General features: G+C 35.3%; 2 long non-coding RNA genes across 3 annotated transcripts in view; one reads left to right on the forward strand and one right to left on the reverse strand.

Annotated features, from left to right (window-relative positions):
- Positions 1-8,369, reverse strand: part of LOC127177118 (uncharacterized) — a 59,769-nt gene extending 51,400 nt beyond the window's left edge. The window contains exons 1-2 of one of the 2 annotated variants that reach the window (XR_007829182.1): positions 8,204-8,369; positions 7,782-7,853 (exon numbers count right to left, since the gene is read on the reverse strand). This is a non-coding gene — a long non-coding RNA (uncharacterized LOC127177118). Of the gene's footprint in view, positions 1-7,781; positions 7,854-7,945; positions 8,025-8,203 lie in introns of those variants that run through there. The other variant, XR_007829183.1, reaches the window with a different exon arrangement.
- LOC127177120 (uncharacterized) overlaps positions 7,968-22,291 on the forward strand; it is a 32,735-nt gene continuing 18,411 nt past the window's right edge. The window contains exon 1 of the long non-coding RNA XR_007829185.1: positions 7,968-8,026. This is a non-coding gene — a long non-coding RNA (uncharacterized LOC127177120). The remainder of the gene's footprint in view (positions 8,027-22,291) is intronic.

A 22,291-nucleotide genomic window follows, 5' to 3' on the forward strand; every position in this document is an offset into this window, starting at 1 on the left:
GTTTAATGCATCCTTGATGAATAAAAGCAGCACTGATAATAATCAGAAATGTTTCTTGACTGAAGTAATGACGCTGAAAATTCAGTTTTGCATCGCAGGAATAAATTACCATTTACAATACATTTACAAAGGAAACAGTTCTTTTAAACTGCAATAATATTTCTGAATTTTTACTGCATTTTTAATGAAATAAGTGCAGCTATGCTGAGCAGAAGAGACGACTTTCAGAAACATTAAAAAAATCCAATTACTGATGGGAAGTGCAGTTCTTATACAAACCCAGGCGGTCTATAATACCTAGAAGACCAACAGCAATTACCTTCCACCATGATTCTTTAATTGACACGCCACCAACATGGAAAAGTCAGGGCTCAAGGCAAAAGCAAAGTTTCCCACTGGTAATTATGACACTGTGTTGGCGTTTGCGCTCTTATCTCACAGAATCAGATCTGTTCAACACTTTGAGCCCAGACAGAGACTTCAGCATCTGTTAAACTGCTCTGAATTCATTTAGCAAGAAAGAGAGAAAGAGAGATACCACAGATGGAAAGGACATAGAAGAGACAGACATTGAAAAGTCAAGCCGGTGACAAGATCAATCAATAGCTTCATTAGCTTTGCCATCTCAGAGCGACAGCTTTAAGGCTTTTATCTCACAAAAAGCAATTAGACCAACAAAACCGAAGCTTCACACCGCTGTACGGCCACGTGTTGGGCATGTGTGTGCTTTAACGTGGCCGTCTGCCAGCAGGTGAAATCGGGAGTTCCCTTTTTTCCTAAATCTGGCACCAGATCGATAAGTTGATTGATTCTACCAGCACCTGAGAAAAGAAGATTTCCTCATCTCGCTCCAAACTCACTGTCAGTTTCCACCAGAGAAACGTGTTAAAGAATATCAGCGAACAAATTCACGAGTTAATGAACGCTCTGGTCTGGAACTGACAGATAAAACATTTTAATAGTCTGTGCGGATGTGGAAGCACCCGAATTTAAAATCAAAATCAGATGCCGAGCTTTGTGGCTATTAGTCCATGTCTATTAGCTCAGCAGCCATTTATATGCTAATTGACAAAATTAAACTTTAGAAAAAGTATAATGGACCAACATATTTATGACTCATCCTGCACTACAGAGACTTTTATCCAGTCAAAAACACTCTAGAATGAGAAAGTCCCTCTCCTTAAAATAGCAAATGCAAAGCGAGTTTAGAATTCGCAACACTTTTAAAGGAGAAGTCTACTTCCAAAACAACAATTTACAAATAATGTACTCACCCCCTTGTCATCTAAGATGTTCATGTCTTTCTGTCTTCAGTCGTAAAGAAATTATGGTTTTTGAGGAAAACATTTCAGGATTTTTCTCCGTATAATGGACTGATATGGTGCCCCGATTTTGAACTTCCAAAATGTAGTTTAAATGCAGCTTCAAAGGCTCTAAACGATCCCAGCCGAGGAAGAAGGGTCTTACCTAGCGAAACAATCGCTCGTTTTTTTTTTTTTTTTCAAAAAAATAAATATTTGTATACTTTTTTAGCACAAAAGCTCACGAAGCACAGGCTCTCGGATGCACGTCCACGGGTCGTTCTTGAACGATTCGTTCATTTTGAACAAATCTTTAAAGTGACTCGCGAATTGATTCGTTTAGTCGCGTATGCGCAACATCCTATTAGGTTCTGTACTGGAATTAGTTCACCTGTTTCGAGTCTTCGGGTTTTTCAAGTCGTTCATTCATCTTATGGGGCTGTCACATGATGAACAAATGACTCAAACCCAAAAACATGTCAGATAAGAGGTGAGGTGAGCTAATCATAGACTAAAGACCCAGGTAAACAATGAATGAATCTTTTCTGTTTCTTATAGCATTACAGTTTTGTCTTGTTTGTAGTGTGATCAACGTTTGTGTAAGCAGTAGATGTGTTAGGGAAGAAACACGTAACATTTTAATTATATGTTGCTAAAATGAACGAAATGACTCGAAAAAAGATTCGTTCATTTTGCTGAACGAGACTCAACGGTCCGAGTCAGTAAAATGATCTGAACTTCCCATCACTACTACGAATCACGTCTAAGTTCATCGTCTGTGTACTCCGGCTCAAAAAGGTAGAGTATGGCGAAAAACTCCATCTTATTTTCTCCTACAACTTCAGAATCGTCCGACATTGTTGTACCTTTTTCATTGTAAACAGCGTTTGACTTACTTGCACTTTCTTAGTCTTAGCAAGTTTGCTTTGTAAACACTGGGTCTGTAGTTTTGCGTGACCTTTCGACATGATTCAATAGTATGTCATGAACCCACATGCTAGAACCTGTGCTACACAAGCTTTTGTGCTTAAAAAGTATACAAATTTATTTTTTCGAAAAAATGGCCGATCTTTTCGCTAGATAAGACCCTTCTTCCTCGGCTGGGATCATTTAGAGCCTTTGAAGCTGCATTTAAACTACATTTTGGAAGTTCAAAATCCGGGCACCAATGAAGTCCATTATATGAAGAAAAATCCTGAAATATTTTCACCTTTTTACTGAATAAATAAGCTTTCCCATGATGTATGGTTTGTTAGAATAGCTGATATACAAATATTTGAAAATCTGGAATGTGAAAAAACTAAATATTGAGAAAATCGCTTTTAAAGTTGTTCATGTGAAGTTCTTAGCAATGCATGTTACTAATCAAAAATTAAGTTTTGATATATTTACGGTAGGAAATTTATAAAATATCTTAACGGAACATGATATTTACTTAAAATCCTAATGATTTTGGCATAATACAATGTATTTTTGGCTACTGCTACAAATATACCTGTGCTACTTACAACGGGTTTTATGGTTCAGGGTCACGATTAATTTGGATATCATAATCTTAATCATAATAATCTGTCTACATAAAATTTTTAAAATGTTTTAAGATACCTTTTTAAATAAATTATATAAACTTTTTTTTTAATAATGTAAAATATTTTAAGAAAAAAATATACTGTATATTAGAGTGTATATGTGTAAATTCCAAAAGCCTAGTCATGATATAAATAAATACTCTTTAAAAATATATTCTAAACATTTTGCTAACATTCCCATTATTTATATAAAAAAAAAGATGTGAATGCTCTATAAATGTTCAAAATGTCCAGTTGACGTAAACATTCCATTAAATCGTTAAAAATTTATCCCTGAGACTTGTTTCTCCAACACATTAGTTCTCAATGTCATGACTGATGAATGAGTATATGAACACATATTCATGCACTAGGAAAGCTTCTGATCTGCTAAACATTGAGACACTGATGACTCAATTTCCTGTGACAAAATTATATGCTTTCACATTTAAAAATCACATATTTATCAACGAAAATCGCAGGACACACCATGCATCTGTTCAAAAGTAGAGTGCTATCATGAAATATGCTCTCATCCTCCATTTCTATCAGCTTGAGAGACCGAGAAAAACATTTCTGCCAAGCCAACATAGTGACAATGCACAGTGGGAATTTTAGTGAACAAAGGTTTTAGAGCACTGGAGAAAAATCTTAGAAACAGCCAATTCCCTGAGCCAGTATCGACTGTTAGCACAACTACATTATATAAGTGCAAGTCCAATGTAAAAGTATGAAGATCTAACATGCTCTAGAATAAAATAAAACACTTGCACTGTATCATGTAGAAAGGACTAAATAAATAAATAAAAAATAATAATAACTAGATGAGTAAAGTTTGAGAACAAACTTTAAGTTGGCTTGAGAAAGCCTAGCCTGAAAGTTTGAAGCAGGTGTAAAAGTATGGAAGCAGCTAGCATGATTTAACACATTGCTTACATGATTTAACATGTTGTTAATATGTTTTAGCATAATTAGCTTATTGCTTGTAGTTTTATAGGCTGATTACAATGTTGTTAGCATGACTAGCATGTTGTTAGCATAATTCGCAAATTACTAGAATGTTGTTAGCATGATTAGCAAGTTATTAGCATGTTTCTAACCTGATTAGCATGTTTTTAACATGGCTAACATGTTACTAGCTTGTTGTTAACATGTTGCTAGCATGATTAGCATGTTACAAGCATGTTGTTAGCACGATTAGCATGTTGTTAGTAGGGCTGCACGATACATCGTTTCAGCATCGTCATCGCGATGTACGCATGTGCGGTAGTCACATCGCGGCAGTCACGATGCAGGGCAAAATAAAAAAAATAAAAAAATATGTGTCTGATTTAAAAATGCACTTTCTATATTTCTAAACTTTCTATTCACGGATCTATATTTGTCTAATATAAAGTAATTAATTCATATTCAAGGGTTCTTTAAAAACCACAAAGCACACGTTGCTTCACCTACTTCGCATGGGGAAATGAGCGCGGGACAGGAGAAAAGCGCCGAAATGGAAGATTTGGTAGCATGGAAGATTTTGGGCTGGGTTTTTTTTTTTTTTTTTTGTTTTTTGAGAGAGGTGAGTCTTTTTATTTGAGGGGTGGAAGGGAGACTTAAAAAAACAAATGAGGAAAACGATCCATGAGGAACAACGATCTCTACACTGCTGCAGACGCTCCGCTCCGCTCCTGGAACGCACTACTAGACTGCAGACTTGTGCAGCTTGAACGCTTTAATCTGTTAGCATGAAAACGAAAAATACGCACTGCAAACGGAGATATATCAACGTGGCGTTATGTGTTTACTCTTCAAGTGTGCATGAGCGCCCAGTCTGCAGAGGAGCGCACGAGCGCTGAATGATTAAACACTGGAAGGAATTAAAAAGAAATGCAGTTTACAAACTTTAGTGATGATGCGACACTAATTCTCTTGTGCAAGTAACATTTCCTGTGTCAACTGTGCAGCTTGCTTATAGTCAGACGCGATGTGTCGAGAGAGAGAAAGACAGAGCGTGCGGTCATGCACTCGCGTTGTTTGTGAAATTACGGCTCACATAAGGTTTTCAAATTACTTTATAAGTTATTTAATGAAGAAATATGAATTGTACTTCACCCTCAGCATTATAATTGTTTTACCTGCGTTGAAAAGTGCCTGAGCATGCAGCTACACGGCAGGCGCAGCATCAGCAGATCGGTTTTTGAGATCGGCCTTTTTAGAGACCGCCGATCAAACATCCCCAAGGGATTATCGGCCGATAATGATCGGTAACCGATCAATCGGAGCACCCCTATTAACAACTCTTGTTATTGTCATTACAACAAGTTAAGTTTAGCTTATTACAGTTTATTTGTTACCACTGGGGGTTTGGTGCATAGCTGTTTTTTTGTTTTTTGTTTTTTCAAATTTTGACAAAATATATTTACTAATCTGTTTTCAAAAAGTTGTTACATGTTGTTGAATACAATGTTAAAGTACTTATTTTGTCACTCATGTTAATTCCTTAATGTGATAATGAAGTGTCCTCTTTTCATTCACAAAATGAGTTGCCTTTCATCAGGGTAAAAGCAACATTCATTATTAACTTCATAACATATTAGAGCCTTGATTTGCCTGAACTGACAGTGAATAAGGTGTTTATGAAACAACCCAAAATAAGCTTTAGAAAGTATTTTATTTCAGGGTTTTGATTATACTTTTACATTTTTATTCTTTGAAAATGCTTGTAAAATTACCCCAGTTATTCTTGAATTATTATTTGATTTTTAAGCAGTTCAAAACACCTGATAAACATAAACGAATTTGTACACATCGCAATATATATCGCAGGAAAAAAATATATCGCAATGTAATTTTTTCCCAATATCGTGCAGCCCTAGTTGTTAGTATGTTTCTAACATTATTAACAAGTTACTAGCATGATTAGCATGTTGCTAACATGGTTAGCAAGTTACTAGCATGTTGCTAGCATGTTTCTATTATGATTAGCAAAGTTGCTAGCATGTTTCTAACATGATTAACATGTCACTAGCATGTTTCTGGCATGATTAACAAAGTTGCTAGCATGTTCCTAACAGTGTCATTTTTTTCCCCAAACCAGTTAAGCGCAAGCCGCGCCCTATACGCGAAAACCCCACCTCGGAGCCGCGACTCACGTCTCCGGCTTGATTTCATTGGTCAATCCGGTTACGCGGTCGCTGCCCCTGAGAAGAAGTTTAGAAATCAATCAAGGTCGTTGACGATGGATGCATCGCTGACAAACGGTCACATATTGTTTGCTATACAAAAGAATTAATAATAAGTTAAAAAATATATATATATATAAAAAAATATATATATATAATCTTTTTGTGTTTTCCAGTTTTTGTTCTGTATAATACGTGAGTGTAGTTTACTCAAGCGTTAAACTACTCTGTGAGCATGTTTTATAGTCTATATGTAGCTTTAAGCACTGTTTCTATTCATTTTGTACACCGTTTTATTTAAATTGTAAATTGTGAGTATGTTGTTTCACTTGTGTATCCCTTTCGGGTATTGTATTAAAATTAGTGTGTTTCGGGGCAGCCGTAACGCTGTGTAGCCAATCAGCGCTGTGATACAGTTGACCAATGAAATCGAGCCGGAGACGTGAGTCGCAGCTCCGAGGTGGGGTTTTCGCTTAGAGGGCGTGGTTTGCGCCTAACTGGTTTGGGAAAAAAAAATGACGCTTCCTAACACGATTAGCAAGTTGCTAGTATGTTTCTAGCATGACTAGCATGTCGTTAGCATTTTTCGGGCATGATTAGCAAAGTTGCTAGCATATTTCTAGCATGACTAGCAAGTTGCTAGCATGTTTCTAGCATGATTAGAAAAGTTGCTAACATGTTTCTAACATGATTAGCATGTCGCTAGCATGTTTCTAGCATGATTAGAAAAGTTGCTAGCATGTTTCTAACATGATTAGCATGTCGCTAACATGTTTCTAGCATGATTAGCAAGTTGCTAGCATGTTTCTAGCATGATTAGCAAGTTATTAGCATGATGTTAGCATGATTAACACGTTACTAGCATGTTGCTAGCATGATTAGAAAAGTTGCTAGCATGTTTCTAACATGATTAGCATGTCGCTAACATGTTTCTAGCATGATTAGCAAGTTGCTAGCATGTTTCTAGCATGATTAGCAAGTTATTAGCATGATGTTAGCATGATTAACATGTCGCTAGCATGTTTCTAGCATGATTAGAAAAGTTGCTAGCATGTTTCTAACATGATTAGCATGTCGCTAACATGTTTCTAGCATGATTAGCAAGTTGCTAGCATGTTTCTAGCATGATTAGCAAGTTATTAGCATGATGTTAGCATGATTAACACGTTACTAGCATGTTGCTAGCATGATTTAGCTAGATAGATTAGAAATATTAGAGTGAAGCTTAAATGAGTCTAAATGGATTATAAATAGTACATAGAAGGGAAGCTTGATTGAGCCTCAAGGGATTCTGGGAGTTTAGATTTGAATCTTGTCAGTTGGAGTTTGAAGAGTGTTGCTCATTTGAACATTCCGTCAATGTAAGTCTATGGGATTTGTGGTGGTTTTGATAGTCTGGTTTACGAAAACCGTAAGCCGGATCAGTTAGAAAAGATACAGCACACCGAGTCAGACCAGTCTGAAGATCTGGGCCGAGTTTGGTGGTTGTAGCTTGAAAGCTCTAGGAGGAGACAGATACCGAAATTTGGATCAGAAGAAGAAGAATCTTATATAGTGGATCAGTAAGTTGCTTTCTCAAGCCAACTTAAATATAACTGCACCAGTTAATAACGTTATTTTTTTCTGCTTCTACTCACTTCAAAATATTTATAAAACAACTTCTTTTTCTAATTTTATGTGGACTGTGGAAAATAATGCTTTCTTTCTTTACTACTAGCCAAACAAAAATATTTTTTTCTTACCAGATTAATATCCGTGATCACATCAAAAGCGCGGGCTTCTTCTTCGTTGGTCATATGGAGTAGGAATGCAACCTGTGAGTGAGGTTAGCATAATTTAGTGAAAATCGTTGTCATGAATGATGACGAGACGATAAGTTAACATATCTGTCAATATTATTCCTCACTTCTGGATTATTAATTCTGAAGGATGTTGTTTCCTGAACGCTAGACAGGACGCGTTTACCTCAGCTCACGTGATCCAACAGGTGTGTGCTGTTTTATTACATATTTAAACGCCTCAGTCTTGTTTTGATTTGATTCCCTGACATAAATTAACATATGTATATCACATGTATGTCTTATGTCATATTAATCGTCTATGGTTTATAAAGATTAGCAGTGATTCTAACAGTACAGGATACATTAATTAAATGTAAACAAACCTGAAGCATGATCGCGGGAATCATGTCCGCCAACAGGTGTAACGTTAGCGAATTCATTCGAAGCTCTAGTTTATCCTTTAAAAAAACCACATTTTTCGCTTATTAAAACTAGCGAGCTAAGCCAGTAGTGTTAACTTACTAACAGCCTCGTGTTAGCATAGCTAAAGACACGAGATGAACCGAACGCTGGAACCGCTCCGATTCATCCAAATTGATTCAGAGCGATTCACTGTTTCGAAGCGCTCCAATCGGATCGCGGAACGCCAATCATTTGATTTAGATCGGTACTTTAGATCGCGTATTTCGAGTCATTTGGTTTAGATCACAATTTCGGAGCGCGTTCGTGAATCATTTCGCGTTTTGAGTCCTGATCTGAAATCATGGTTCGCGAATCATTCGGAGCGCGGATCGTAAATCGTTTGATTCAGATCACGACTTCGGTGCGGGTCATTTTGAGGCTTTCGGAGGGCGTGTCGCGAATTATTTGTTTTATGTCAGGATTTCGAAGCGGGTTTGCTTTTTGCTTAAGATCGGAGCTTCAGAATGCGGATCGGGAATCATTTGATTCAGATCGGGACTTCATTCATTCAGTTAATTTCAAGACTTCGGTGGGCGTGTCGCGAATCATTTGTTTCATGTCAGGATTTTGGAGCGGGTTCGCGAATCACTTGATTCATTCAGTTCATTTCGAGACTTTTGTGGGCGTGTCGCGAATCATTTGTTTCATGTCCTTTTTTTTGCATGCTCTATCTTTTTTTTTTTATTTCTCTTTCAAGAACAAAAATCATTTGTTTCATGTCAGGATTTTGGAGCTGGTTCGCGAATCATTTGATTCATGCAGTTCATTTTGAGACTTTGGTGGGCGTGTCGCGAATCATTTGTTTCATATCATGACTTCGGAGCGGGTTCGCGAATCATTTGATTCAGTCATTTCTTTTTGAGACTTCGGTCAAGTACTGCTCTCACTTCGGTGGGCGTGCCGCGAATCATTTGTTTCATGTCAGGATTCTGGAGCGGGTTCGCGCATCATTTGATTCAGTTAATTTGTTTCATGTCATGACTTCGGAGCGGGTTCGCGAATCACTTGATTCATTCAATGCGTTTCGAGACTTCGGTGGGCGTGTCGCGAATCATTTGTTTCATGTCATGACTTCGGAGCGGTATCGCGAATCATTTGATTCAGTCAGTTCATTTCGAGACTTCAGTGGGTGTGTCGCGAATCATTTGTTTCATGTCATGACTTCGGAGCGGTTTCGCGAATCATTTGATTCATTCAGTTCGTTTCGAGACTTCGGTGAAGTACTGCTCTCACTTCGGTGGGTGTGCCGCGAATCATTTGTTTCATGTCAGGATTTTGGAGCGGTTTCACTGATCTTTTTTCTGTTTTTTTTTTATTATTAAACGGTAGAAAACATCAAACCATTAAGGCAGAATAGTTATTAAAAAACAAAAGCAAAAGAAAAAGTACACACAAATACAAATCTCTTAACTGTGGTCTTACTAAAGTAAAAGTGCAGTAACCATATTTTACTTTGAAAGATAAGACATTGTTTAATTAGTGTGATTGTGATTGAAGTCCTTGAAAATCATAAAAGTAGTGCTTGAAAAGTCCTTGAAAGTCCTGGAATTTCATTTTACAGTATCTGTACGAACCCTTGTGCTGTCTAGAGCAGCTCCCTGTAACCTTACGGTTGTCGTTGTTTAGAATTTTGCGTGTGAATGTAACCATATAAGCATTTTAAAACAGGACTGGCTGCTGCATTCGACTGCTGTGAATCTTTGAACGCGCTCAGGGCGACCAGCTACTGTCTTGTAGTGTGTGTTTGGCCTAAAGGACATTACAGGTGACAGAGAGGTCGGGCTGTGCTCTCGGTTGATGTTTGTGTATTCCTGATATGCTCTGATGGATTGTGTGCTGCAAAACTATTTCAGGTTTATCCTGACGAATTTTGCTGGACTTACAGTTTTGTTAAGCTAGAACTTTTTGCACTGAATGTCATTTGACAGAGCTTAACTTTAAAGCTAATAGCTCACAGTGTTCACCTTTAAAGCTGGCGTTTTTCTGCAGTGCTGGGCTTAGAACTGACCGACCGGCCTTTTGAAGCATCTCTTAAAAACCCTCCGAATATTTGCCTGTTCTTTGAACCCATAGACGTGCACATGAGTAATGATTGCCTTCTATTATGTGAATTCTCAATTTCATGGAGAGCTTAGATATGCCCCACATCTGTGCCAGAATACTTGAATGATAAACCAATTAGGGCCCTCCGTGTGCTGGAGATGCGTGTTTGTGCGTGCATGCCGAGCGAAGAAGTTCAGTGCTGTGATGTTATTTGAATGTTAATAGACGAGCCTTTGTGATGTCGTTAGTATTCATAGACATTCATACACATACTTTTATAATGTTGGATGGACATTGGTGTGTGCAATATAGGTCAAAGAAGAGACAAAACCCAATGTGGCACTCTAGTTTCAGCAAACCGTGTTGAAAGCCTGAATGAAAATGACTTTTAAATGTTGAATTTATTCATAAATGGAATTCAGGTGGGAGCATTTTTTTTTAAAGTCATTTGCAATTTTTACATTTGCATGGCATTTACTGATGTTTTTGTTTGCTTAGTTAGAGTTTGAGAACGAAGTGTCCCTAGAAATGAGCCAAATGTGACAAAAAGGTACAAGCAGAAATTAATTTTTGTGCATTAACTTTTAAAAGGCAAAAAGGTTCTTTTATATTTATGCATTTGGAGACCCTTCTATTCAAAGCAACTTACAGCACATTGCATTTAAAGGAATAGTTTAAGCTTGTCCCTAGAAGTGAGTCAAATTTGACAAAACATCTTAATGATGGATTTGTTTCTTACAAACGTTTAGTTTTTTGCTTCTATATAAGAAGTGTGGATTATTGTGCTGTCTTTATCAGCTGTTTGGGCTCTCATTCTGACGGCACCCATTCACCACAGAGGATCCATAGGTGTACAAGTGATGCAATGACGCTTTTTGATTCCGTTAAGGGTTTTCATTTTAAAGTGCTTGCATTCCCTGTACTGACGCGTGGTAGCTCTTTGCTATTGGCAAAAAAATGCTCTGCCTTTTGACTTCTGCCTGCATGAATTCAACCTGAATGCAATCCACCTTGTTATTGTGATCTTTAAAATTGACTCTGGTAGCATTTACAGCTCTATCAGCTTTGCACATCCACATCACTGCAGTTTTTCCTCATTCTTCTTTGCAAAACGGCTCCAGCTTGGTCAGATTGCATGAAGATCATAAGTGCACAGCCATAAATTCTCAGCTGGACGGAGTCCAGATCTCAGTCAGGGACGTGCGGTGTGTGTTTGACAGCTCTGAGTAACAGACATGCGTTAGAAACGCAGCGCTCTGACTTCTGTCTGTGTGTCTGTTCAGGCCGAAAGCAATCCGTCAGTGATACGACTGCTCATTCATCCTTGTCAGAGGCGAGACGAAATGAAAAGAGCATCACAACTGTAAAACAAACAGGAGCTGAATGCACTGAAAAACAGTCCAAACAGCAGAGAAAGTTTGACAGAGCTGTGTGTTTGCATCAGCTGGGAGAGCGAAGTGAATTGACAACTCACAGCAGTTGAGCTGCTTAATTGTTTATATTGTTGGGAAATGTATTATTGCACAGCTTTATATATGAAGTTGCAAATGGTGTAATAGGGCTTCATGATATTAGACAAATCTGACATTGCAATCTTTTGATTTTCTGCGGTATATACAGCAATATAAAAAGATACAGGAATTTTGACCAGATGAATTGATTAGTTATATTTGGAAACAATTAATCATTCTGAACTGGGTGATTTTTATTTTTATGTGGAGTTCTTAAAAAAAAAAAGATTTAATTTTTTATTTTATTTTATTTTATTTTAGTTAGTTTTTTTTTTTAGTTATTTTATTATTATTTTAGTTATTTTATTATATTTTTTCAGTTATTTTTTTGTGTGTGTGTAAAATCATTGTAGGGCTGAACAAACTGGAATAACCTTGTGTGTTCAAACTCTTTTCGTGTGACTTTTCATAAATGCTTTTGAGCACTTAAAATGTTATAATGTTAAATCTAAAAATGTATGTAATGTTGTTATTATTATTAATAAAAAAATTAAACAACCAAGAAATATACTGTAATTGTACTGCAAAATAAAAAATCAAGTAATAAAAATAATGCATATTAAACTAGGAACATGAGGCAAAATGCAAATATAAATATTTATTTTGTTTATTTATTTATGTTTTTAATAGCAGGGTACAGTAGGGCTAAATTAACTTGATGTATTTATTTATTGGTGGTTTTGGGTCTTGTATACTCTGAGAAAAAATATTGTTAAATACTTTGAAATGAATATAAAAATGTTATATCATATTTATATAAATTAATTATAATGCATTAAATATCATACATTAAATATTTGTATTGTTGTGTTTTACGTACTTTATCCCTACATTTAAATAAATAAAGATGTATATTTTCATGATTTAAATGTTTTGTCTCAGGTGAAAAAAAAAAAAAAATCACAAATCACCTGACCCATTAGTGGTTTTGGGTCTTGTATGCCATTAAAAGGTAAATGCTTTGGAATGATTGCATTTTACTCTTACTTTATCCCTATTTTTCCTGATTTAAAAGTGTTTCGTCTCAGGTGAAAAAACAAAAAATCTGACAAACACGCATTAAAGCAGGAACCTGAGCCAAAATGCAAATCTGAATGTTTTATTTCTTTTTTTCTAAATGTTTGTTTGGTGCTGTCAGTGACACAGAAATTACACACAACAGCTGCATTTAGATTAAACAGCTCAGTACCTGCAGAAACTGTAAACATTTCCTGCTAATTTACATAAGCGAGAAATAAACAACATGTAATTACCCAAAAGCAGATATTTACCTTTTAAGATGCACCAGTGTATTATTCCATTAATTACACTGGGCTGCGTTTCACTGTCATTGCGTTGATGATACGAGGCTTTATTATGACGTGCGTCTGTCAGGGGATTTGTGTATTTGGATTAATTGTTTGGTGTCTGGTGACATTTGAGTAATACCAGCAAACAGGTCATTCCATGAGCTCGGAGAACTAGTCAGAGTCGTGTGACTCAGGTACGTCCGTCTCTCTCCCACGCGCACAGACTCATGGCTTGATTCATTGCGGGTGACACCTGCCAGGACTGATGAGTGTATGTTGCTGCTGTTCTGCTCATTATCATACAGCACAGACGAGAATTCGATTAACCTGCTCTGATCCTTGCAATCACACGCAGATACACGCGTGCAGTGACATGCATACACGCCGTTAGGTGTTAAATATACTCGCGTATGATGGATCTGAATAGGTTGCTGTTTTGTGAAAGCAAGAGGTCGTGTTTTACGGTCATTTTACCGTGGTGAATTCACTCGTATGCACAGCCTACACCAGCTTAGTGCTTTCATTAAACATAAAATGTGTGTGTTAAATGTGCAGAAATTACTAAATGCTCTAATTCCTAATGTGTCTTTCTGTATACCAGCCATTTCATGATAACGAGGTCCAATAGGGCTACAAGAAATTTCTTTGTTTATTGGTAGTTTTGTGTCTTGCTGAAATCCACAAACTGGTTTCTCTGTGGAAACAGTTTCTTTCTCTATAGTTATACTTTGAAAAGTGTACTTTGAAACTAAAAGTACAATTGTAATTACCATTATATATATTTATATATAACAAAGAATACAACAATATTTATTCATTCATTCATTTATTTAATTTCTGTGAGCGTTGTGATAATATAAATATTAATTTCATTATTTGATTTGATTTTTGACCCCAGCATATACACAGTAAGTTTGTTTTGTCAATATTTATTTTAAATTTCTATTTTTAAATGTATTTATTCTCTATGCCCAATGTGATAATATATTAATGCAAATATTATTTAACTTTTGTACCCAAAGTATTTATTTATTTGTTTGTTTGCTTGCTTCAGTTTTTAAAATGTATTTATATATTCCTTGTGTTAGATTTATAATAATATTAATATAAATATTATTTGATTATTTATAATAAAAAAAAATATTTATTTAATTTAATATTTATTTAATTTAATTAATTAATTAATTAATTATTTTTTGTGTGTGTTGTGATAATATAAATATTAATTTATTTAATTATTTGATTTGATTTTTGGCCCCAACATATACCACAGTTAGTTAGTTAGTTAGTTTGTTTGTTTGTTTGTTTCTCAATATTTTTTTTTTTTTCATTTTTATTTTTACATGTATTTTACATGTATTTATTTTATTCCCTGCAGTTTTTTTCCCCAACATATTTATTTGTTTGTTTGCTTGTTTCAGTTTTTAAAATGTATTTATTTATTTATTCCTTGTGTTCGATTTATAATAATATTAATATTATTTGATTATTTATAAAACTAAATATAAAACATTTATTAATTTATTTATTCATTCATTTAATACATTTTCTGTGAGTGTTGTAATAATATAAATATTAATTTATTTAATTATTTGTTTTGATTTTTGGCCCCAACATGTACCACAGTTAGTTAGTTTATTTCTCAATATTTTTTCATTTTTATTTTTACATTTATTTATTCCCTGTGGCAGTGTTCTAATATATTCATCTAAATATTCATCTGCCTATTAATCTAAATTTACTTTTGTTCCCAGCATATTTGTTTGTTTGTTTGCTTGTTTCAGTTTTTAAAATGTATTTATTTATTCCTTGTGTTACATTTATAATAGCTATTAATAGAAATATTATTTGATTATTTCCTTTTAGTCCCAAAATATAAAACAGTTAGTAAGTTAGTTAGTTAGTTATTTCCCTCCCTGTGGTGATGTTATGATAACAATATACCTATTATTAAATTATTTAATTTTATTTTAGCCCCGAAGTATAAAACATCTAATCTATATCTTGAACTGAGTAATTATTGCAACCTATTATATTCTGTGCTTAGATTTCTTGAGAGATACTGTCATAACAAAGCATCATAGATAGATTGATTTGACAGATGTGTAATGATTGTGTCACTCAGAGTGACCCGTCAGCTTTGATTAGCTCTGGTGTCAGCAGGTGCATCGTTTCACCACCGATGGCGCGACTTTGTCGACTCTGTCGCTGGTGAGAAGACGCGTTTCATGTTTGGATGAGTGGAAAGAGACTCAGATCCCGATTCTTGAATCCCGTCCAGGCTCTTTTGATGCTGGGCATAACTGAATTTTAGACACATTTCAGTCTCACCCCGATGTGTGCTTAGTGTGCCTGGCAAATGGATCACTTTAAATCATGCATATTCATAACTGGAGATGCGGTTTTGAATAATAATCGTGGGTTATTTCAGGCTGTGGAATCTGTCTGTTATGTTTATAGAGATGCTGTTTGATCAACATAGTTTTCTTGGAAAATCGTGACTACCTACATTTTTGCAAAACTCTGAAAAGTGTACGTATACATACAGTTCACTGCCATTTCCAGCTGAAATAAACACTAGTAAAACACCAACAACATTTACTGCTTTTAAGACAAATTATGATTAGAAGATGCATGTCATAGCCTCAAAGCCCATGTACCATAGTCCATTATTTGTAAATGAAAACATTTTGATGTTTGCATCACATAACCAACTTCATATCTATGGATTTTCTCAAGTTGTAAACTTGCTCAGTACCACACCTGGTACAGCATTGCATTTGCAATACAAAACGCTTGGGTATGAAACACAAGTCACGATAAAAGACCTCTAAGACCTGTAGAAGCAATACATGCACAGAATAGTACATGCATAGATGTGCAATTCAGTGCAATGAACACTAGAGGCAGTAAAACACCACTTTTAAACAACTTTTATTCCTTTTCGCACAAATTATGTTTACAGAAGCAGATTATCAATTAATAAAGTCTTATTTTTGCACAATAATATGTGATGACCTCAAATTGCTTTTACTACAGTACATAAGTTATAATTCAGTAAATTTTAATGTTCGCATCACATAACCAGCTCCATATCTATAGATTTTCTGAAACTGTAAACTTGTTAGGTAGCGCACTCAGTACAGCATTGCACTTGCAATGTGAAACACAAGTGACGATAATAGACCTCAAAGACTTGTAGAAGCAATACATGCATTAAATTGTATGTACACATGTGCATTTCAATGCATGTATGGAATGAACACTAGAGGCAGTAAAACGCCTCTTTTAAAAAGCTTTTATTGCTTTTCACACAAATTATGTTTACAGGAGCAGATTGTTGACTAAAAAAGCCTTATTTTTGCAATACTGTGTTATCACTTTTTCTTGTAGAATTTCTTGCACAACACTAAGTTTAGACCTGAAATTGCTTTCACCACAGTGCATGATTTGTAAATTACCACATTTTGATCTTTGCATCACATAACCAGCTCCATACCTATGACTTTTCTGATGTTGTAAACTTGCTCGGTAGCGCACCCGGTACAGCATTGCACTTGCAATGTGAAATGCTCCTGTGAAACACAAGTCACAATAAAAGACCTCAAAGACTTGTAGAAGCAATACATGCATTAAATTGTATGCACACATGTGCATTTCAACACCAGAGGCAGTTAAACACCTCTTTTAAACAACTTTTGTTCCTTGTCATGCAAATTACGATTACAGAAGCAGATTATCAATTAAAAAAAGCCTTTTTTTGTTGCAAAGTTTCTTGAACAATACTAAGTTAAGACCTCAAATTGAGTTAATTACTACATTTTGATTTTTGCATCACATAACCAGCTCCATGTCTATAGATTTTCTGAAGCTGTAAACTTGCTCGGTAGTGTACAGCATTGCACTTGCAATACGAAACGCTCCTGTAAAACACAAGTCACAATAAAAGAGCTCAAAGACTTGAAGCAATGCATGCATTAAATTACATATACACATGTGCATTTCATGCATGTATGAAATGACCACTAGAGGCAGTAAAACACCTCTATAAAAACAAAATGTTTATTCCTTTTCACGCAAATTGTGATTACAGAAACAAAAATTTTTTTTGTCACAATTTCTTGCACATTAAGACCTCAAATTGCTTTCACCACAGCGCATGACAGTGCAGTGTAGTAAATTACTACATTTTGATCTTTGCATCACATAACCATCACATAAGTAAACTTGCTAGGTAGCACACCCGGTGCAGCATTGCACCTTTGTGAAACATGAATCACAATAAAAGCTCAAAAATTTGTAGAAGTTAGATAAGTTACTTTAGCAAATGTATTTTTTTCTGACATTTGCTTTATTGTTTAGGTTTAGTATCAGGTTTAGGTGCATTATTTTCAAACATGATAAAGCCACCAACCTTACATTGATTTTCCGAACTGCATAATGTAACAAAATGCTGACAGAAAAACCAGAACATGCCTTTAACTTTGAAAATGCTACAAAATGTGCGACTAATAACAACTTAACATCATTTTGCAATTTGCAGAAATGTCACCACAGGCACATTTTCCAGGTGGTGTTTTTGATAGTATCTGAAATGTTTTCTGGCCTGAAAACCATTCCTTTAACTGTCTGGTGAGTAATGTTGCATGGGTTATCCGGGCTTGCACGACTACTCATCTTGACTAGGTGGCGATTGGGCAAATCAATGTTTATCTTATATAAATGACTCACCGCATGCTGGGCAGCATAAGCGCAGTGACAGCCAGCTGGAGGCTTTGACATGATGCGTGTGAGAAACGAAAGCTTGCATATCTCCATCTCCAGATTCACGCTGCTTTTGTTGTCGTGAAAAACTGTCAGTTTCAGGAGTCTCACGGTTTGTTCTGAACATTATAGAATTAGAATGTTTAGTCTGTGTAAACTGCATTACAATTAGGTATTTTATGATTCAGTATGCATGATGCATGTGTAGTATATTATACACTCAGAATCTGCTGCAGTTTGCATGTGTGTGAAATTGTGCTTTGTGTCCTAATGTTCTCCAGTTTCACTTCGTTTTTTACTTTTAATGGGTTTTGGCCGAACATGGTTGCGTTGACAGTTTTCCAATAGAGAGCGCTTAATTTAAAGAACTATTTCACCTAAATCTGTTTTACTTCTGTGATTATTTACTCACAGTCATGTTTTTCCAACCCTATAAGTTTTATGAGCCTCAAAAAAGGACAGAAAAATAAATTGGAGTCTGAAGTTTTGGTCAGATAGGCGGGTTAAATCTATCTTTTTTGACTTGTCCAAATTATATTTTGGATATAGAACTGGAATGCTTAGTCTAAATGGTCAAATTGCATTTTATATAGTAATTTAATCATTCACTATTTATCATTTCTGTAATATTTTATGCTCAGACGTGTGCGTGAAATTGCGCTTTGTGACCCCAAAGTTCTCCATTTTCAGTTTTTTTACATTTAATTGGTTTTGGCTGAACATGGTTGTGTTGACAGTTTTCCAATAGAGAGTATATTAGAAATGCTGCTCTTCATTTAAAGAACTATTTCACCTAAACCTGTTTTGTTTTTGCAATGAGTTACTCGCAGTCATGTTGTTTAAAACCTGTATATTTTGAAAAATTAAAAATAAATAAATTTAAGGTTTATGCATTGCATTATATTGAATTGCATATAAAATTTTCATTTGGACTAAACTGTTTTATCATAAACGAATTAATAGTCATACATAAATGTAAAATTTTCAGCAATCAAATAAATATTTAATCATGTTTTCTTGCTTAGAATCAGCATGAATTTATTTATCAATTGTGAAACAATATTCAGTTTAAAATATATCACATAAAAACAAATTATATTTTTTTGAGAAATATATTAACATGCTTATTGTGTATGTAAAACACATTCAGTGTATTATTACAGAAGTCTTTCAAATTAGTACTGTCACATTAGGTTTATTGCTTCATGCTGAAATGGTCTAATCCAAATGGATGGAAATATTCTATGCAATTAAAATACACAAAGCTTAAATTTAGGCCTAGTGTATATTTTGAGTTTTGCAAGCTCAAGAAATGAACAAAACCACCAGAAATAAGCATAAAAAGTAGCCTATATGTCTAATCTTGTATGCTATATATTCAAGATCTTTTGAAGTCATACAAAGCCGTAGCTCTCTAATTTAATGTGCATTTCAGCAAATGAAAACTTGCTGAGATGAGAGTTTATTCAACTTTTTTTTTAGACCTTGGCAGTAAAATCCACCCTCCACTTTCATTGTATGTAAAACAGCATCTCTGAAATGCTGAACTAAAATCGAGGAGGAAAGAAAGTTGTGCGGGTTTCAAGTTGTGCATCGACATGAAAGAGAATAAATGATGACAGGATTGACATGTTTAGGTGAGTGATTCCTTTAAGACTTGCTTAATTGAACATTATTAAGAAAACTAACTCATGACCTCGTCTGGCATCATTCATGAGCTTCTGCATTTACTGTATTATTCAAAAGCCATTTACGGCTCCGCAGCGATAAACAGATACACCATTAGTGTGAGGTAAACAAACCACCTCATTAGAAACCAGCATTTGAACATCTTAATTAAGGTGTGAAGTTACATGTGCGGGAGACTCACACCCACTTGAAGCGTCTGTCTATTAAATATTAACATTAAATAGATAAGCATAAATTCATAGAAAAGTTGTCATTGTCAAATTGACTGTAGTTCTCATATTTAATCTTTCAGCCTTGGCTTGATGGCTGTTCAAGCATTAGAAACTCGGTATAAATCACTTCGGCCTGAAGTGTGTGTGCATAAGATTGTTTTAATGTAATGCAGCACGGTGCCAAGACCTAATAACATTATCCAAACTAACAAGGCGCTCGGGAAATGAGGCCGATGTCGCCAGAACTTTCATTTTTCAGGAACATTAATAATTAAGCGGGTTTCATTCGGCTGTGTCGCGGCGCGTAAACAAACCGAGAGCAGTGCGGCACTTCCACAGAGAAAAGCCTTCATTATTTACCTTTACGTGCGAATAATGACACGGCTAAAAGGAAACGGATGCTTTTGGCAGCGCTTTAGCTGTGACTGAGTAAAGCCAGGATCCTCCAGGCGGAAGGAGCTGTCGGGAAAGATAGCGGGAAAAACAGAGACCGTTTGGAGACTGTACACTGATTTAGTGCTACTATTTTATGTATTTGAGCTGTGCTGAAAATCCTTTACCTAATTTGGTGTTTCAAGTCAAAAACTGCTTTTAAATCTTTCGTTATGCTGTATTAGCGCCAAATATGAACATGTTTTCTTTCAATTAGCACCAGCTTTGCATTTCTTTACGTAGCTGATTAATCATAGGCCTCGTTGATCTGAGCTCAACAGACCAATTTACTGTTTGCGAATAGTGATGATGTTTTTTTGGTTGCAGAAAATGAGAGTTTTCAAGTAGCAGTCAGTGGAAGCCATGGAATAAAAAAAGGTAAATTTGAGTTTATATTTTAAAATTCTGAGTTTATTCTTGCAATTCCAAGATTATATTTCACAATTCTGATAAGAAAAGTAAACTCACCGTTCTCTCTTTAAGTTTATATCCCACACTTCTGACTTTTTTTCCCCTCAGAATGGACAAACTCGCTATTGTTAAATTAAATCGAGTTATAAAGTACGAAATATGAGACATAAACTTGCGTTTGCGAGAAAAAAAGTCAGAATATGTGGAATAAAACAGGTTAATGTAAAATGATATAGCTTTAAATAGTATTTCATGCTGTAACTGTAGGGCTAAAATATGTGAATACTATGTAGACCTATTGTTTAATTCAAATTTATGCTTTAAAAGTAGAGTAATCATAGCAGGTTTCACCCATAGTATGTCTGTTTAAACGTCTGCGTTTAGCTTCAAATGGTGGTTTTGACGACAGTATTCAATAAAAATGATTTTCATTCTGATTCTGACATCCAAAGACACAATACATTATCTCTTATTTAGTGGATTTTTCCTGTTTCTCTCCACCTGTTACCAGTGTATTTTTGCAACCACTATGCGTGGGCAGCTGCAAGTGACATAACTGTGACGTCTACTCGAAATTGGTCTATACTGACCTCAGTTGTCACCTTTCAGATTGAACAATGAATGCATGAATGAATGAATGAATTAATGATTGCATGAATTGAATGAATGCATGCATGAATGAATGAATGAATTAATTAATAAATGCATGAATGCATGAATTAATGATTGCATGAATTTAATGAATGCATGCATGCACGAATGAATGAATGAATTAATGAATGTGTGAATGAATTAATGCATGAATTACAGCATGAGTGCATGAATGAATGAATGCGTGAATGCATGCGTGAATGCGTGCATCAATGCATGAATGAATGAATGCATCAATGCATGAATGAATGAACGCATCAATGCATGCATGAATGAATGAATCCATAAATAGTAGAAAAGCTAGAGTACATCTCAGTCTTGCTCCGACCAAAGTGTCTTAAATGCATCTGATGTCATGATTGTAAATACACTTCCCAGGAAGACCCGAAGGCCACATTATTCCTAAACGGCAGAAGATCGAACAATAACAGTGAATATTATTGTTACTCCACAGGCAAAGAATATTTTTATATAAAAATCTTAGAAGACAGCAAGGGCGTTCTATCCTGAAGGTCAAAGTGGTTATGAAAAGCTGAATTATGAATGTTTCTAGTGCAAAAGCCTTTTTCTACTATTGTAATTAGACCAGAAGAGACAGAAAATATTATGTAATATTATGTTAAATAAATATTAATGCAATTGTTTTTAGGAAGTTGACAGACTTGAAAATACTTGAATATTATGTCTACTGCTTTTAGCCACAGAAAGTTTAAGATGTGAGATCACAGAAGCGACAGAACAAACTCATCCAGAGAGCGATCAGAGGCAGACGTTTTCAATTCTGTCCGACACTGATCCGGATCAGAATCAAATTGATTTGATTTCTATCAGCACCAATCCAGATCATAATCACAAATTGAAAGTGTTATTCGTGTGGCTCCAGTGTTGAGCGTTGGGCTTTATGACTGTTTCTGAGTGGTTTTGTCGGGCCATTTTTAGCTTTGTGCTGAGGAGAGTGACGAGACTAATTAAGTCAGGCTGTCAAACTACAGAGCAGGAAGCGTGAG

Source organism: Labeo rohita, chromosome 15 (assembly GCF_022985175.1).
Source record: "Labeo rohita strain BAU-BD-2019 chromosome 15, IGBB_LRoh.1.0, whole genome shotgun sequence".
In the NCBI taxonomy this organism is placed as follows: domain Eukaryota; kingdom Metazoa; phylum Chordata; class Actinopteri; order Cypriniformes; family Cyprinidae; genus Labeo; species Labeo rohita.